Source organism: Macrotis lagotis, chromosome 1, assembly GCF_037893015.1.
Source record: "Macrotis lagotis isolate mMagLag1 chromosome 1, bilby.v1.9.chrom.fasta, whole genome shotgun sequence".
Lineage (NCBI taxonomy): Eukaryota > Metazoa > Chordata > Mammalia > Peramelemorphia > Peramelidae > Macrotis > Macrotis lagotis.
The window spans coordinates 319,887,758-319,907,274 of record NC_133658.1 but is presented as its reverse complement, the minus strand read 5'-3'; positions in this window follow the sequence as shown (position 1 = coordinate 319,907,274).

Below are 19,517 nucleotides of genomic sequence, written 5' to 3'. Positions count from 1 at the left end.
GACATTCCCCAATTGATGGGCATTCCTTCAATTTCCAGTTCTTTGCTACTACAAAAAAGAGCTGCTATAAATATTTTTGAAAATGTGGAATTTCCCCCATTTTTTATGATTTCCTTTTGTGTATAGGCTTAGTATTAGTATTGCTGGATCAGTTTTATTTCTCTTTGGGCATAATTCCATGTTGTTCTTCAGAATGGTTGGATTAGTTCACAACTCCACCAACAGTACATTAATGTCCCATTCTTCCCCACAACCTCTCCAACACTGATCATTTTCCCTTTCCATCATCTTAACCAGTCTGATAAGTGTGAGATGATAACTCATAGCTGTTTTAATTTGCTTTTCTCTAACAACTAATGATGTTATATATCACATATGATTATATATAGCTTTAATTTCTTCTTTTGAAAACTACCTATTAATATCCTTTGACCACTTTTCAATTGAGGAATGACTTGTAACCTTATAAATTTGATTCAGTTCTATATATTCCAGAAATGCAGCTCCATGCTTTACACACAGTGGGTGTTTAATACATTTGCTGTGTTCAAAACTTTGGATGATATTTGAAGCCTCCATAAAACTATTCCTCCACGTTCCCCTAAGGAACAAAATCCAAGGGTTAGGGAGCTATGAGACTGATGCAGAATATAAATTCTTATGTTCTTAGGAGTGGTCAATTTTTCTCATACATCTTTACCCTTTGGTTTTCTTTTTCATTTTTTCAAAGATTTAGTTTTCTGATTGGAGTCATGATTTTGTCATTGGCTCTATATGTGTATGTGTGTATACATGTATCTGAATATGTGTCTATGTGTAATGGCAGGAGGGCAGTCCCTATCCATGAAGAATTCCTAAGCATTTTCCTGGACAGGGTACTTGGCCCACTTCTCCTTAGCATCATCTCTTAAAGTTTCTGTAATGTTTCCTAAAATAGGGAGAACTCTTCCCTATTTTATCTGTCCAATGAGGACACTTAATGTGGCAAACACTGCTGACAGAGCTTTGCCTGGAAACTGACTCATGTGTTACTGTTTAATTGGGGATTGTGGAATATCATGGCAGATGTCTTGTCAACTGGGAAATATGTGGTTTTTGTCCTATATAAAACAACCCTCTCGCTGCTGGAACAATGTTGCTTCTTCCCACTCAACAGAGATGCTACTAGAATTCAGCTTCTGCCTCTTCTTTCTTCTTTTTGTGGATTTCCAAGGTCATATCCTAGAGGACCTTTGGATTTCATCAGTTTTGCCATCTGGATTTGATGTATAAGGTGATGGCAGAAAATTCCTCTGTGGACCACTCTCCATCTGCAAGGGATGCCTCAAATTTCCAGAAGGAAGATGAGGGAGGAGGCAGCTGGAAGAGAGAATGAGTAGGAGGACATGGAGGACTGGATCATCATTTCATTTTCCTTTTGAACCAAAGTTTTGGCATCCTCTCAAGTGAATGGGGTACTGTCAGTCCCCATCTTTCACTTGCCTGGGGAAAAATACCTTCTGGAAGCTGTTCCAATAGAGAATTCACTTCTATATTTCAGTCTCCACAGAACATGAATTTTAAAAATATGAAAGAAAAATAACAAAAGCTGGCACCTTTGTGTCAGCACAGCATAACAACCATTCATGTTTCCCACCTGAGACTCTAGGATATAGATTGTGGGGGAGGGGGAAAGTGCATGAAGCCACTTAGTTTATCCCCCAAACAGATACTGGGACATTATTGATTTCAGAAATGCATGCAAGTAGGATGTTCCTTTCCTCTGGAGGCCAGAAAAACAAACACATTTTGGGAATTTTTTTTATTAAATAACTTTTATAATGAAGCACTTATAGTTACAAAGGATTCTTTGCCCCCAAGCCTGTGGAATAGACGGTTGTTGATCCCATTTGACAGATTAGAAGCCAGAGAATCTGAGTTATTAACCCCCTGAGTGACAAAGATATTTTAGCTCTAAAGCTTAGTCTCTTTTTGAATTATGCAACCCCTAATTCATGAGAGACAATTCATAAGAGACAAGTACTTGGTGATAAACTGAGCACATCTGTCATTTCTCCCTGGGCTCTAGGTCCAAGTTTGCTCTTTGTTGGCTCTATGTTGGTCTCAATTAACAAGCTACAGCCTTGGGTGCAGCTTCATTTATTTTGATCCCAAGCTAAGCTGTGCCTACTTCCTCAGAAAGTTAAAAGTTACCCTCAGCTTACTAGATGGAGAGACATTTTTTCCCTCTATTAATCAATCTATCATGAGGGCAGCTAGGTGGTACAGTGGCTAGGACACTGACCCTGGAGTCCGGAGGGCAGGAGTTGGAATCCAGTCTCAGAAATTTGACACTTAGCAGCTGTGTGACTTTGAGCAAGTCACTTAAACTTGACTATCTGGCATCCAGGGCCATCTCCAGTTGTCCTCATTCATATCTGGCTACTGGACCCATATGACCGTGAAGGAGAAAGTGAGGCTTATGACTTAGCACACCTCCCCCCTCCCCTCAAATCCAATTCATGTGCTTTTCATGTCATCAGAGCCTGATGTTATGGTCTTCTTTGAGAACAAAGGATAAACAGTATTCATCATGACAAGAGGCAATGTGGTATAGGGGAAAGAGAGCCTAACATGGTATGAGGAAGTATTGCATTCAAGTCTTGCTTTTGAATATATTGGCTAAAATATCATGTAGAAGTCACTTAGCCTGTTAATGCCCCAGGAAACTCTCTAAGACTACCAGTTATAGACTTGCTTATCTGCATCATTGAAGGAAGTTTTTACATTGGAAATTCCCTAGTCAGAGAAACAGACTCTGCTCTAGTCATACAACCCCCTCAAAAATCCATTAAGCCCTGTTGCTTAAATGAAAAGAGGAACAGGTTGGATTTTTCAATGACAACAATTTTATTCAAGGTGAGTTGATTATTGAAGTGTCTGACCTTTAAAAACAACCTAATGATTTCCAGAAGGTTGATAGAAGCTCCCTTGTTAAAAAAAAATTAAATCAGTCTTCCCCTGGTAACGGTCCTAGCTACCAGCTTAAATACAGTAAACCATTAAAAAAATCTCCCAGGAACAGCTAACTTCATTTCATTATATAGTATAATATCTCATAATAGAAAATGGGTACCGGTAATACCAACAGCAGGAAAGAAGGAGATTTTGCATCAATAGAAAATTCAATTTTAATTAATCTCCTTACCACAAATGTAATTGAGTCATCATAGGGACACTCCTACCTTCCCCCCCACAGTTTCTTCTCTGGTTCCTTTTAATGTGGATCTCTGTGATCCATTCCCCATCTAGAAGAATGTCTGAAAACAAAGAGGAGGGCACACAATTGACATTTTCTCTGGAGTTTGTACTGGCGGATAGAATCTCTTTATTCCAAACCTCGAGTTGTTATTGACATCCCAAGCACCACTGCTGTGGTGGCGACTGTGTGGCGGGCTCAAAGGCTTTCCCTGACTATGTAAATATCTTCCCGACTCGTTATTTATTTTTTGTCCCCCGCCTTCCCTCCCCCACTTTTTTCCTTCAACTACATCACAAGGGTCACATCTTTCTTTGCTATCAGGCCCTCTCCACTTTAGCAGTGGAAGAAAGAATTATGTGTCAGCCTCGTGTGTGCACTGGGTGTGCGGGTATATGTCTTGTCTATTTCCACAGCCCGCTGGGCTTGATGCAATAATTCATGCATGGGTGACAGCCAGTTTAGAAGGGATCCACTGTAGAGCCAAAGGGGAATGCACAGAATACATAAACTCCCAATGTTATCTCTTTTGATCTATTTCCCTCCTTTCATTTTCCCCCAACATTAAATTGTGATTATCTGTAGAGCTAAGAAAAGTTATCAGTTGCATCAGTCTAATGTTCAAAATCAGGCTCTGTTAATTAAATGCTGTGCTCCATTTGCTCTGATTTCTAATGGACTTTATTCATGGAAAATGTAGTACATGCAGGCACATGAAGACTAGAATTGACATTGCTCCTGACCACCACTGCAGGCTCTGAAGCGAAGTCATTGCTCCTCCTCAGATGCAACTATCAAAGAGGACATACTATGGCCTCCAGAGAGAGAGAAGCTCAGTGAGCAAAGGGAGGAAACATAACTTAGGAAAATCTAGCTTGTTCAGTGGATAATTAAAGTATTCATTTTTTTATCTTGGGCAAAGGGAGTAGGGCATACATTCATGCTACCTTCTGCCCCTTGCCTGTACCATGGGCTCCTGGAGAGTGACAGTGCCTTCCTCTGCTAATTGCAGAGCTCTGAATCTCTAGTCATGATTCTATTAAGTGGTTTGAGGTCCATCTTTTGAAGCTGGGGAAGGGAAAAGGGGGTAGAAACAGTACTGTCTTCTCAGAGGTAAGTAGAATTTGTGATTACAATAAAAATGCATGTCTCTATCATTACTAAGATACACAGCCAGAATGATTTCAGAGCCTGCAGTGGAGGCCAAGAACAATGTTAATTCCAGTCTTCATATGCTTGCATATATTACATTTTCCATGTATAAAGTCCATTAGAAATTAGAACAAATGGAAGACAGCAACTGATAACTTACCTTACAGATGAGGGCAATGTCCAATGGACTCTGAAATGCTGGGATTTTTTTGTCTTTTGACCTATTCAATGGTAAGCAACCTTTTAAAATTTTTTTTGCAAGGCATTGTGATTAAGTGGGTTGTTCAAGGTCAAACAGTTAAGTAAATATTAAATGTCTGAGACTGAATTTGAACCCAGGACTGGTTCTCTATCCATTGCACCACCTAGCTACCTCTGCAACTTCTTTTTTAAAGTTTATTTTCTATTCTCTCCCTTTTATTTGAGAGCCCTTTTGGAAACAAAGAAATTTTAGAGGACTGAGGATAAGCAAGGGTGTTTTATTGCCTTTTCTATTGTAACAGATGCTTGTGGTTAAAAGGACTTGACTTCCAATTGAATTTCCTTCTCACTTGAGGCAGAGATAGATCATTATCCTAAATACCTCATGAGGAATTATGGACAGGCCAAAGGAAGCAGAGGAGCATTTAAAAAAAGCTTGGGATTCTGTTACCTATTTCAGTTTTTAGAGAAATTTGAACTATTTGACTTGGATTTCTCCACTAATAAGTGTGTGTAAAGTGACAGAAAGGAGAATAATAATATTCCCAATCAAGAACTCCTATAGCGTGAGACTCAAAAAGTCTCCTTTTTCTAGGCAGAGACAGCCTAGTTACAGGTTCTTCTGTACAGGTGAGAGATGGGAGGGGATATCTATTTATTGAACAAGTTCATTTTTTTTTTTGGTCCAGAGAAAGGAGAATATTTTACTGACCATCTTGAGTAGTGGCACCTGTCCAGTAGTCATTTAGAACAGACTGCTTGGGAAAATGAACTTCGTCCTTGCTGCTATTGTTTTTATTCAGGTTTTTGACTACCTTTTACTCACTTGCTTCTCCTGCTTCCATGCATTTCCCAAATGGCTGGTCTGGAATTCCTAACACAGTTCTATGCCAGGAATAGCTTTGGAAGTACATTTCAAATCTGATTGTTGCTGTCCGTGGTACTGCCCATGGAACCAGGAGAAGGCAAATCTTAATCTAAATCTGAGGACTACCTTTCTTTGTCTGTTCTCAGACCCTAAACTAAAGCAGGTTGTTTAGTGCTCCAGAAATGTTTCACTCTGCTGGGTTCCAGATTTAACACAGGACTAGGCAAATGATGGATGTTTGGTAAGCATTTGTCAATTGATTGATTGTGTAATGGAAAAGAAGGTCTAGTGGAAATAGGAAAAGAGAGTTGAGGAAATATTACAGACATAGAGGGTGAATTATGGTGAAGGTCAGGTGCCTACAGTCCTTTCTGGACTGAAAGCTAGTTTTTATGGGCCATTATATGCCCAGCCACAAAAATGTCACAGATCAGATATGGTATGGAGAGCGTACAAATGTGTCTCTAACCATCGATTCTTGGGCAGGGTTTTGAGCACAAACAACCTTACCCTCAGGGTCAGTGGACAGTCAATCATCGTCACTACTGATTAGGTGAGAAAGGGTTCATACAATACTTGGAACTGTTGTAGAACAAAATGCGGAACTTATATGATCTCAGTTGTTATACAAATTAGTCTAACCTGTGTCACTGGGAACCAAGATAGAAGTTTAGTGATGGAGGGGCTTGTTAGTGATATTATGGCAAGGCTTGACAATGAGAATGTTCTTTCTTCACATGGAAGTATTCTGTGGAAAATGGAAAAAACCCTCTATGCCAATTAGTGTAAAATTATAGATTAGTATCCCCAAGGAATTTGGAGCAGGACTTTGGGAGAATTAAAGGGAGGTCAAAAGTTTAGAATTCTGATCCTATGATAAAAATTCCCTCTGTGTACCAAGTCAGGCAGGAGTAAGGTAGGAATCTTGAGAAATTGGGCCCATTTGCTCAGGTTAACAACTAAGACATTTGCTTCCAAGAGATCCTTTTTGTCTTTGTCTAGATCAGTAGGAATAGACTCTATATTACATTTCATAAATGTGTGGTTCACTTTGGCAGCCGCTATCTGAAATGACTGAAGTAGTGTTTTAATGGCGGGGGGGGGGGATCTCCTTAATGGGGCTGTGTAGCTATGTAGCTTCCAAAATAATTAACACCAGTAGTCTCCCTCTTGCAGAATCAGGAGTGATTACAAATATTGCTATAGGACCACATATAGAAATTGTTTGGTAGGAAAAGAATTTCTGATATGTTGGGCTAATGAATTTGGTGACTATGACCAAAAATTTACAAAGTACTTACCACAGAGCCTGGAATATCATAGGTTCTTTGAAAATCCTTGCTTTAGGCAGAGAGATCAACCAGCAGGTTATTGCAATACTCTGGTGTGAGGTGATGAAGACCCAACCAGGTAGTGGTCATGTCAGAGAAAAAAGGGGGTTTATATAAAAGACTTTACAAATGTTGAATCCATAAGACTTGGCAAAAGATTGGTTGTTAGTGAGTAAGGAAGTGAGGATGACAATTATGGTTGTGAGCCTGGATAATTGTGAAGATAATGATTATCTTCAACAGTAATAGGAAAATTAGGAAAAAGGGAGGGTTTAGGGAGAAAAGATAGTAAATTCAGTTTTTTATATTTTGAGTTTAGATCCACTTTGAATTGTTCAATAGGCAATTGGAAATGTGAAATTGGAGGTCTGAAGAGAACTTAGGACAAATAGATCTGAGAGTCACCTGCATAAAGATGATAGGTAAATCTACTGATAAATTTGCCAGGTAAAATAATATAAAGGCAGAAAAGGGACTATGAAAGAGAATTGGGGGACATGCTTAGTGAATGGACATGATGTAAATGAAGATGCAGCAAGGGAGACAGAAGGAGATAGGAAGGAGGAGAATTGGAATAGCATGTATTATAACTATTTGCACATATATTTTGTCTTTCCTATTAGATTGTAAGCACCCAATGGTAGAGATTATATCTTCTTCATCTCTATTTCCTCTACATACATACAGAGTCTTTCATATAGTAATGCTATTAAATAGTTATTGAATTAAGTAATGGCAAGAAAAAACCCTATAATTCCTTTCTAAATGAGAATTTAATGTCAACAAACCACCAGGATTGTTGTCAGAAAGTGATGATGATAGTGTTAGTGGTGATCAGATGCTTGTGAAATAGGAGGTTTTTTAATGATCTATCTCTGTTCTTAAACAAGTCAAGTGACTAACTGGTTCCTTCTATTCCTGGGCATGGTGGCAAGAGATTCATGGCTCACTATGTACGTTTCCCTTTTCACTTCCAGGAAGAGCAAGTAGATAAGTTAGAGGGAAGCCCACCAAAGTATCTAATAATGGCTAAGGTTAGATAGATGGAACTGACATGCTATGGAAGAGAGATGAGATTTATGAAACATTCAGGAACAAGATACAGGAACACATAACACAGAATTAACTATGACTCTAACATTCCACTGTTACTCTTTTTTTTTTTTTGGTAAATTTCCCTTATTGAGTGAGAAGAGAAAGTGAAGTGAGAATGATGTCTTTGTCATAGTGGCATTTTATCTCAGGCATTTACAAAACATGCAAAGTCAACAAACCCACTCACAGGGTCCCAGTCACTTAGCCAATGAGTCTTTTGCTCTAAGCCCTAACCAAAGAGATTCTCTACTTCCCTCAGAGGGATTTAGTCTGTTTACCCTCATATATACTGAGGCTAGAAGTGTTGCTGCTGGGATTTGGGGTAACCAAAAGTGAGGGTCACTGAAAGATGAATGAATTCTCATGCTCTCTGGGAATTTAAAATTGCTCAGGATTTTATTATGAAATATAGCAAAGTAAACAGGTTAAAAAATTTTTTTTTCTCCTAAAGGGTCAACAAACACTTTAGGACCGGTGGATGGCAAAAGGCTAGGTGGGGTTGCTTGGTAGACAGAGACTGAGACAGAGAATGGGAGATAAAGAGAGGTAGGTATAAAGACAGAGTGAACTGACTGGGCCAGAGAGAAAATCAACCCTGAGTGGAGGTCCAGCTTAGTTTTTTATAGCCTTGTCCCTTATCTGGGCACTGAGGGCAAGAGGGGAAATCCTTCCCCCACCTTAGGTGACTGAAACCAGGTATAGAAAGTTGAAGGCTGGGGGGTTGGGAATAAGCATACAGGATACAAATTTTGCATTAAACAGTGAAAAAATAGAAGTCAATTTGCATCTCAAGAGCAAAGATCCTTCCATACCCTTAACAAGATTTTTAGATTTAACAGCATTAAAAATTACAGAACTTGTTTCTGATTATAGTTTTTCTACATTTATAATTCTCTCATAATTCTCTGCATCAGGAAGAGGGTGTAGGAGAAAGCTACTTGTTGGACAAGAAACAGACTTCCCTTGGTACCTTTTTTTTGAACTCAATGGACACATCAGCACTAGGAATGTCCATTCTCGGCTTTCTCAAAGGACAAGAAAAATGAGTCTCTAAGTAGCCTGACTTCTAGACCAGTGGTCTTTGTAATGACCCAGGCCCTAGGCAGTCAGAACTCACATCTGGAAAGTAGAGAGAGCTCTCTCTCATAGATGTGCTTTTTGTTCCCCTTGGAGCAATTAGAAGCCTGTCACAGCTCAGGAATCAGTAAATAAGCTTGTGGGAGAAGGGAGGGATAGGGGTGGAGGAGAAAGGCTGACTCCCTCAGCTGTTTGTTATTCACCACATCACTCAGCCCCCAGGCGTGTACTGAGCCTGAGGTTTTGCCAAATTGCCAGCAAAGATCACTCTCCCAATCCTATCTTTCAGTCACTTCCTGACTATGGAGGTCTAGGTATGATGGGCAAGAACCGGAGTCAGCCCTGGTTTGACTCACCTCCAGGACTCCTTCTGTTCAAACTTTTATAAAGCCCTTAAATCTTCAGAGTGGGCTGTTGGTGAAACAGACTTCCTGGAAGGCAAATAAAGGTATAGGCTGTTGTTACTTTAGGTAGAACTAATTATTTCCTAGGCAGGATTTCTGAAAAGAGCCTATACTTTGTAATTTGGTGTATAAGTGTCTGGCCGGCATAACCATCAGCTGAAAAGAAAGTTCACCTATAGCTTTACTGTTCCTCTACTAATTTTGATATAAGGTAAAGCTTTGTTAACCTACAAAGCAGAAGTTTAACAACAAAAACCCCAAAATGTTAATTTATCATTAACAAGAAGAGGAAGAGAAATATGGAGTATTATCTGAAGGAGCAGAAAGTTGGCACAATGGATAGAGCACTGGCCCTGGAGTCAGGAGGACCTGAATTAAAATGTGACCTCAGACATTAGATACTTAGTAGTTGTGTGACTTTGGGCAAGTCACTCAGTCCCATTACCCCACAAAAACCAAAGAGAGACAGAGGAGAAAGAGACAGAGACAATCATTTGGCAACAAAGTCCTAATCAGAGCTATTAGGAGGTAAAGAAGTAATCACTAGACATTTAAAGAACTTTTAAAGCCAGTAAATCCCAGTATTCCAACCCCTGGAATAAACTAAGAACCCCATTTCTCTAGACTCTGACAGAAGAGATATAGAGAAAACTATCCATGCTTCCTTAGCTATATGTGCATTTTTAGCTACACTAATTAAGGTGAGCATATAAGACAAAACATCTTCTATTACCATACTCATCTTCATCTATATGTAGAGCTGATGGTGAAATCAGATGCTGTATCAAGTTTGATACTTTGTGGTGTAATTAGGTATAGTCCTTACACTCTTGAAACTAATATCAGCTCTACAGAGAGACATTCACATTTTACTATGAGTGAAACATCAGGATATGGATGAACAATTATCAATTTTTGTTTATATATATTATATTTTTACTGTAAAGAATAATTATTATGTATTACCATAGATGAGACATTATGTGCTAAGTGACTTAGTCCATAAAAATGTTATCAGTTATCAGGTCAATAAGCATTTGATTGGCAGCTAGGTGGTACAGGGGATAGAGCACTGGTCTTGGATTCAAGAGGATGGGAGTTGGAATCCAGCTTCAGACACTTGCCAGTTACTAGTTGTATAATCTTGAGCAAGTCACTTAACCCTGATTGCCTTGCATCCAGGGCCATCTCCAGTCATCCTGGCCACTGGACCCAGATGGTTTTTGAGGAGAAAGTGAGGCTGGTGACTTGGCACAGCACACTTTCACTCAAATCCAATTTACATGCTTGTCATTGTTTCCTCTTTGATTTTATGGACAAACAACAACAGCTACATACCAGACACTGCACTATATGTTGAAGATGTAAAGAGGAAGCAAATGACAGTCCTTGCTCTTGAGAGCCTCACAATGTAAGGGGAGAGATAGCAAATAACCAAATATGACAAATAAGCTAAATATAAGATAAACAGAAAATAATTAACTGAAAGTAGACAGTAGAATTAAGAGGCTGAATCAACGCTACAAAGCGCAAGATCTACAAATCAAACAGACTTAAGGAAATTTAAATATATTTTCACTTGTTCATGCATGCTATTTGTTGTAATAAGGAAAGAAAATCTTATAAAACCCACTAATGATTTTTCTTAACAACCATATTCCAAATAGTGAATCCACTAAGGTTTCTCCTTGTCAGCATTATCCTGCATCATTCTTGAATAATGGTATATACAAAGCATGGATGACTAAAAACACAGTAAATCCCTTTCCACACCTTATACCATCAATATGTGATTCTGATATTGGAAGAGGGTCATATTTTAGTAAAGATTGCTAGTTCCTTAAAGTCAGGAACAATGCCACTTTAGAGGGAGAGAGGACAGTTATCACAGGTAGCAAAGGATCTGCCTCCCTTGGAACTTGAGTCTCTAGGATTCCCCAGGTTATTGGAACCACCTCCATCAAAGTCTGCCTTGGTACTTACCTTACACTTAGACCCAGGAGGCCATAAACAATGTTTTATTATTGGAGCAGGTAGAGAGCAGATCCACGTTTGTTCAAAGCATGAATAGAGGCAGTGTTAAGACACGTGACTATGTTCTGTCACAGAGATTCCTATGTCAGCAGGACCTGGTACCATAAGAGAATTTCCACTCTACTACTCCCTATCCCCAAGCCTATCACCCATCACTAAAGAGCCCATCAGTATTAAGGGGAACCATTCACTCCTAACTTTTCTATCATTGCCCTTTACCCTGTCCCCACTTTGAGGGAAGATATCCAGAATCTCTGCTCTACTTTGACCCTTGGAACTACTCCTCTTTTCCAATGGTCATGGGTCAGACACCTCCAGTCTCTCATCATGCTTTGCCATACACATAAAGGATTGGGAAGGCTTAGCCACTTGTACTGCTTGTTATCCAAGCAGTCTATTATCCAATCATCTATTGTAATCCTTCCAGTCTGCCCTGTCACTGTACCCTAAAGTCCTGAATCAGGGCTTAGTATCTGCCATGCTACTACTGCCTCCAACTAGATGATGCAGTGGATAGAGCACTGGCCTTGGAATCAGTATAACAGAAGTTCAAATTCAGCCTCAGACACTTGATACTTACTAGCTGTGTGACCTTGGGCAAGTCACTTAACCTCGATTGTCTCACATCTGGCCACTGGATCCAGATGACTCTGGAGAAGAAAATGAGACTGATGACTTAGCACAGCATCCCCTAAATCAAATACAATTGATGTGCTCATCATGGTATCACCTTCCTGATGTCAAGGTCTTCTTTGAGAACGAAGGACAAACATCATTGCCTCCAGACTCCTAGGCAATGGCACCTACCTATCTCTGTGGACTCCTGAACTGCTAGACCAATGATGTCAAACCATAGAATCTGGTCCACTAAATCTTACATAAGGATGGGAATAAGGGGTGTTTATCAACTTAGAAAACCACATGTTAACATTATCTATTAATTCTGTTGCATTTTTATTTATTTTGTTAACTATTTCTCAATTACATTCTAATCTGGTTCAGGACACACATCAGAGAGCAGGGAGCCTGTGTTTAACACCTTTATTCTAGACTATGCCTCCCAGACTTTGTCATTTAGTGCTCCAATGTACTATAAGGACCACTGGAACTTGCCATCTTCCCTTCAGCAGAACTTTCTTATATATGTGTTATTTCTCATAATTAAAATGCAAATGTCTTAAGAACAGGGTCAAACTTATTTTTCTATTTGTGTCCACAGTGCTTAGCATATTGCTTGAAACATGGAGTTGCTTAAGAAATGTTTTTTCATACATTCATTCTTCCATTCATTCTTTCAGATATAATAAAATCATCCATAGTTTGGGGAAATATGCAGATGCCTGTAACCTTCACTCCTGCTGATAGGAAACAATGAACTGGACCCAATTGGGCTGATGCTTCTGGTTTTCCCATTTGGTGAAGAAAGCAGTCATGCTTTTGTTATAAGACTAGTATCATGAAGGCAAAAATAGCTGGCATGAAGAGTAACCTTGACATTCCAGTCTTTTTATCCCAAATTGCTATACGTATGCAAATCAAATCCATGAATATGAATGGTCATGCATGGGTCCAGAAGCTACAGGGGACTCTGTATTTCTTTTTTTTAAGAAAGTTTATTGCCATCTTTTGTTTTTTATACCATGACCAGTCCCATATGTGTTCTTTCCCCATAGACCATACCTTTGCAACAAAGAAAAAGAATTAAATAAAACTGACAGATGCAGAAACCAAGTCTGACAGGGCATGTAACATTCTGCACCCATAGTCCTTCACCTCTCTATTTGTTGTATGTGTCAATTTACTGAAGGATTTTCCATTGATCTATTTTATTGGAGATCTTTAAGTATGCAGATTATCCCACACTAATGTCATAGAATTAAAAAAGCAGACTGGATGAACAGGATACATAGAGTATAGGCAACTTTCAATCCTGGCCAGAAAAAGAATTGTCCAAGAAGATCCAATAAATCTCTCTGCTCTAAGCAGATGCTCCAGCTACTTACAAAATTCCACACCATCTAATTGCAAACTGATGTCAATCAAATCTTTCCTGGGGCTGGAGGGAGGCTTTTGACTTGGGCTGTTTAGCTTTTAATATCAGGCTCCAGCTTGGCTCCATATTGAGGCAGCTGTCAGAGGGCCGACAGGAAAATCCACTTTTATTGGAACTGAAAAGGTCAGTTTTGTTGGATGTCTCCATGGTGAAAATAATAAATTCAACATATTCAGACCCCTTATGATATTTAGGATCTCCAGCCAAAATGACCCCTGGGAGCAGTCGTCTCAGACTTTAATTGCATTTTCTGTTCTTTCTGGCGACTGTCCTCCCTCCAAGAGAAGACTTGCTTGTGCTGTCCTTTCCACAGGGTCACAGACAATCTGCAGAATGATAGAATAGAAGATTAAGTTGCTGCCAGAACTAAGGGTGATCTAGGAAGTGACCATGTGCGTACATAGTGGACTCGACTGATCCAACGGGTTGACATCAAAAATCAGTTCAGTTCAACCAGCTGTTAGACTGACTTTGATGGTCCTTTTGTTGTCATTGCTCTAGTTTGTAATAAAGTTTGCCATAGCCCAGCCATCTGTTCATGTGGAGAAGGGATTATTGTAGGGGAATCAGTACTGCAAGCTTCAGAAGCCTTCCTTGAACCTCTAGGGTTGTCCAGTGAAATTATCTGATGTATTGATTCTCCAAGAGTGATCCTCAGACCCCTCGGAGTCATTTAGATCCTTTTAGAGAATCTGCAAAGACAAAAGTGTTTTCATAATAATACTATCTGTGCATTAAAACACTCCATCCTTTTCCAACTACATGTCTGTATGAGGCTGTATTTTCTTCATATACTTCAACATCAACAACAACATCACAAAAGATTGAATGCAGTAATAGTAAGTAGCATTTAAATAGATAGGTAATGGGCTAAGCACTTTACAAATAGGATCATCACAACAATCCTAGAAAGTAGTAATTATTATCTCCATTTTTCCAGTTGAGGAAACTGAAGCAACAAAAGTTAAGAGACTTGTCCAAGGACATATAGTAAGTGTCCGAGGCCAGATTTTTAGCTCAGGTATAATTTACTCTAGGTTCAGTGTTCTATCCATTACACCACCTAATTGGCTGTAATGCAGAATGCAGAAGCAGATATGAGAATCTATTTGTATCCTATTAAGCCAGACATTAAAATTATTTGCAAAAATATAAAAAGAAGTCACTCTTTTTGCTAAATCCTTTTGTTTTGGAAAATATTGTTATTTTTTTATGAAAAATTTGTTCTGTAACAGATATATTATTTTTTAATGAATTAAGATATTTTCAAAATTTATTTTAATTTATGATAGGGCAAATATTTATACGTAACAAGAACAAAGGACAAGATTTTTTTGAGATTTTTTTTTTGCAAGGCAATTGGGGTAAGTGATTTGCCCAGGATCACATAGCTGCTTACTGTGAAGTTCTGACAATGGATTTGAAATCAGGACCTCTTGCTTCCAGGGCCAATGCTCCATCCACTGTGCTACCTAGTTACCCTATTCTCTATCACTTTTAAGAGTGTAAGGAGGTCCTGAGATATTTTTTTAAAAGTCTGAGAGGGGCGGCTAGGTGGTGCAGTGGATAAAGCACCCACCCTGAAGTCAGGAGTACCTTGGTTCAAAGCCAGTCTCAAACATTTAATAATTACCTAGCTGTGTAGCCTTGGGCAAGCCACTTAACCCCATTTGCCTTGCAAAAAAAACAACAAAAAATCAACAACAAACAACAACAAATAAAAAGTCTGAGAAACTGTACCCTGAAGTACTCCTTTTTTCATGCTGACCTCTTATTTCCAAGTACATTCTAGAATGATCACTGCAAAGTGACTTAGTTGTTAGAAAAGCCTTCATAGGGAGCTTCCCTAATTGTCTTTTAGGAAGTTGGGCTGCTGAGCAAAGGTATTAAAGGCTCAGTTGATCTCTAAGAAGACCAGGGCATCAGGGAGATGATGCTATGACAAGTACATAAATTGTATTTGAGTGAGGAGGAGCTGTGCTAAAGTCACCAGTTTCACTTTCTCCTCAGAAACCATCTAGGTCCAGTGGCCAGATATGAATCAAATGAATCAGCAAGACTGGAAATGGCCTTGGATACAAGGTAATCAGAGTTAAGTGACTTGCTCAGGGTCACACAGCCAATAAGTGTCAAGTGTCTGAGTCTGGATTTGAACTCAGGTCCTCCTGACTCCAGAACTGGTGTTTTATCCACTGTACCACCCAGCTGTCCCCAGGTCAATTAAGGGTCAATTAGGGAAAAACTGAAAACAACTGACTCAACAACCACAACAACAACAACAAGGAGACTGTCAAAGCCTTAACCAAGGGATCATGGGTTTAAATGTGGAAGGGAATGCAAAGGTTCAATCTTCTCATTTTACAACAGAAGAAACTGAGGCACAGAAAAGTTGTAACTTTCCCAATGACACAGAGATCAGTAGAAACAGATCCAGGATTTGAATTCTAGTACCTCTAACTCCAAATTCAGTCTCTTGCTATTTCAAATTAATAGAAGAATTCTAGACACAGTGATAAGCAATAGAAGATATTTTAGACATGGAGGACTTTTTCACTCTTACTCTGGGGCTGAGCTCAGATTTGTGGACATTTTCCAACAGGGAACCTGGGGAAGGTATCTCTCAGATACATGGGGTTACACATTTTATTCTTGATCCTCCCCCTTTTCCCCTTCTCAGCCTTCCAGGCATGTCATAGTGTGACTTTAGCCAAGGGTGGCCACCCTACTCATAGCCAAAGATCCCTTTCTCACAGCTTACATACACATGGAAGTAACAAACACTTTCAAACAAGAGCCTGAATTTATGGACAATTTGGATGAAACAATCCATTTTGCTATCTACTTTCTGTCTTACATTCTATCACTAGAGATATTTGTATGGGAATCAGATATTTCTGAGCTCCTCTACTCCTGGGAACCAACTACTTTTTAATTGGATATTTCCTTTCTTTCAGTAGATACCTTTGTGCTGAAGGAGCTTTAACCCCTCTCACAAGTCTTACCCCAGTCCTCATGCATAAATATTTCCTGGAGAGTGGACTCAATTCCATTCAGCAGACATTTGAGTACTTCCAATGTACAAAGTATAGTATAAGACAAAAAAACCCCAACAACAACAACAAAGGAATGAGTCCCTGCCCTCAGGAAGTTTATAGTCTACTAAGGAGAAAGAAAATAGGATTTGACATGCACACAAAAAAGGATGACTACAGAGTATGATAGAGATAAGAGATCCAGACATTAGGAAAGTGTAAGGAAAAATTTTTTTTTAATCTGGTGAAAATTGGAAGGATTTCAGGAAGGAGGTGGAAACAAGGAGGGAGTATGTATCAGACATGGAGAAGGTCCTGAATAAATCCCAGAAGCAGGGGAGCACAGGATGAATAAGAGCGATAGTTAGTTATTCAATTAGGCTGGCTAGAACAAAGAAGCTGGGAAGGAAAGCAATTTAAAATCCTCCAGGACTGGAATCCTTTGGAGATCCATTGCACCCTGAAGTCATTCAGGAACTATAGCTTGGCCTCTTTGTAGATAGACCAAAGGCAGCCCCATTAGAAAGAAGGGGAAATTTGTCTTTGATGACTTATTTCCATTCCACAAAACCTTCCCCCAATCCTTTGTTTAGAGAGCTGCCAAAATTATCTTCTTTAAAAAGGACCTAGGTCTGACTCTTATCTACCTCCTAAAAATCTTTCTGTAGTCCCCTATTGCCTTCAGAATCAAATAGAATCTGTTCACCTTGAATGTATTTTAGCTAAAATCCTGATGCAAACCACCTTATTTCACATTATTGCTTTTTTAGACACTCTTTGTATCAATCAAACTGAACCATCAGCTGCTCCCCAAGTTATTTAATATATTTTATTTTTCCTGAGTTAAAACTATTTTAAATATATTTTTTAAAAGTTTTGAGTTCCAAATTCTGTATCCTCTCCTCACCTCCCTCCATTCCCTTTCCTTCCCCCTTCCTGAGCTGGGTAAGCAATCAGATATGGGTTAGATATATAAAGTCATGTAAAACATTTCCATATTAGTCATTTTGTACAAGAAGACTCAAATAAAAGAAAAAGAATGAAAGAAAGTGAAAAATAATACAAGTTTTTTCTGTGGATAGTATGCCTCATTATTAATTCTTTGGGATTGTCTTAGATCATTGCATTGCTGAGAATAGCTAAGTCATTTACAATTCTTCATCATACAAAATTATTGTTACTGGATATAATGCTCCCCTGGTTCTGCTCACTCCATTTTGCACTAGTTCCTGTATGTCTTTCTAGGTTTTCCCAAAATCATTCTACTTGTCATTTTTGAAAACATAATAATATTCCATCAAAATCATGTATCATGATTTTGTTCAGCTATTCCCCAATTGATGATCCTCTTGATTTCCAGTTCTTGGGTATCACAAAAAAAAAAGCTGCTCTAAATATGTTTGAACAAATGTATCCTTTCTCCTTTTCTGGGATGTCTTTGGGATATAGACCTTTGGAGATCCATTGTATCCTGAAGTCATTCAGGAAATATAGCTTAGTTGCTTTGTAGATAGACCAAAGGTAACCCCATTAGAAAGGAGGGGAAATTTGTTTTTGATGACCTGTTTGCATTTCATCCTTGTGAGTCATTACCGAATTATTGGACATGGAATCCATGGTATCCATGGTATCCAATTAATCCTTGAATGCTTCCTGAGATTTCCACAAGAACCCCAAGCTGCTGCAGAACAATGCCTTTCAACATGTCTACAGCCTTCAGTATCATGTCTAATGCACTGGTAAATATGTGATCACTCCACTCTAAGTACCACATTTTAGAAAGCTGTGTCAAACTGGAGCACAGCTATAATGGACACCATGCTGTACAAAGAAGGGTTAAAATGATATATTTACCTCTTCTTTTTCCCAATCTTGACATGCACTTGTCCACCTTCGTGAATGCTAATAAGTCTTCCTGTCTTGCCTAAATGAACTCCTTATTCTCCTTCAAGACTCAGTTCAGGCATCAACTCTTCTATTACTTCTTCCATGATTCCCCTGTACCTCCTCAAATTTTTTTTTAGGTTTTTGCAAGGCAAATGGGGCTAAGTGGCTTTCCCAAGGACACACAGCTAAGTAATTATTAAGTGTCTGAAACTGGATTTGAACTCAGGTACTCCTGACTCCAGGGCCTGTGCTTTATTCACTAAGCCACCTAGCCACCCCCTCCACCTAGCCACCCCCCCCTCCTCAAATTTTCTTAAAGCACATTGACTCTTTTCTTTTGCTGGCCATCACTCCCTGTTTTTGTGTGGTCATATACCCCTCCCCAGAAGAATATGGGCTTTTAGCAATCAGAAATCACATTATTTTTAAATTTTTGTAACCCACAGTGCTTAACATGGAACTTTGTATATAATAGGCACTTACCATTAAATGAATTAAATACTATTAAATAGGCACTATACTATTAAATGAATAATTCCAGAAGCTCCCCCAAAATCTTTGCATTCAAATGATAACTCTCTAATAGAAGTTTCAGTTGACACAAGAATATAATGGGAAGATACATTTGAAAGAATGGAGTCCTTCCACCCATTTCTCATGCCATCCCTTCCTGGTTATTGGATTCCTTGAATAGGAGTGAAGAGAGCCTGGCTTCTCATTTTCATGAGGATGATAGCAAGCAGCTCATGCCTCATCATATATACTAGTGTCACAATAGACATAGCTTCATGAGTAGGCACCAACTTTTCAAAGGGTGGGGTCACAGTGATTTGGGGATTTCAAAAGCTTCACCTCTACACAATAAACTCAGCCTAAATAAATCTTTCAAAAATTTAAAATGCATTTGAAGTGTTTGCTAATAAAATAATCAAATTTCAGTGATGACAGGGAATTCTGAAAACCAATCTCCTAACCAGTTGTCTAGGGGGGAAAGACCCTATTGCCTTCTTGTTTAGCCTGCTCCACTTTTGTATTTTCTAACTGTTGAAAGTTGTTCTTTAACGTCAAGTAACTATGACATCTACTCAAGTAAATTTAATCTTCTTCCCATATTGGAAAAAAACCCTTTGAATACTTGAAGATCC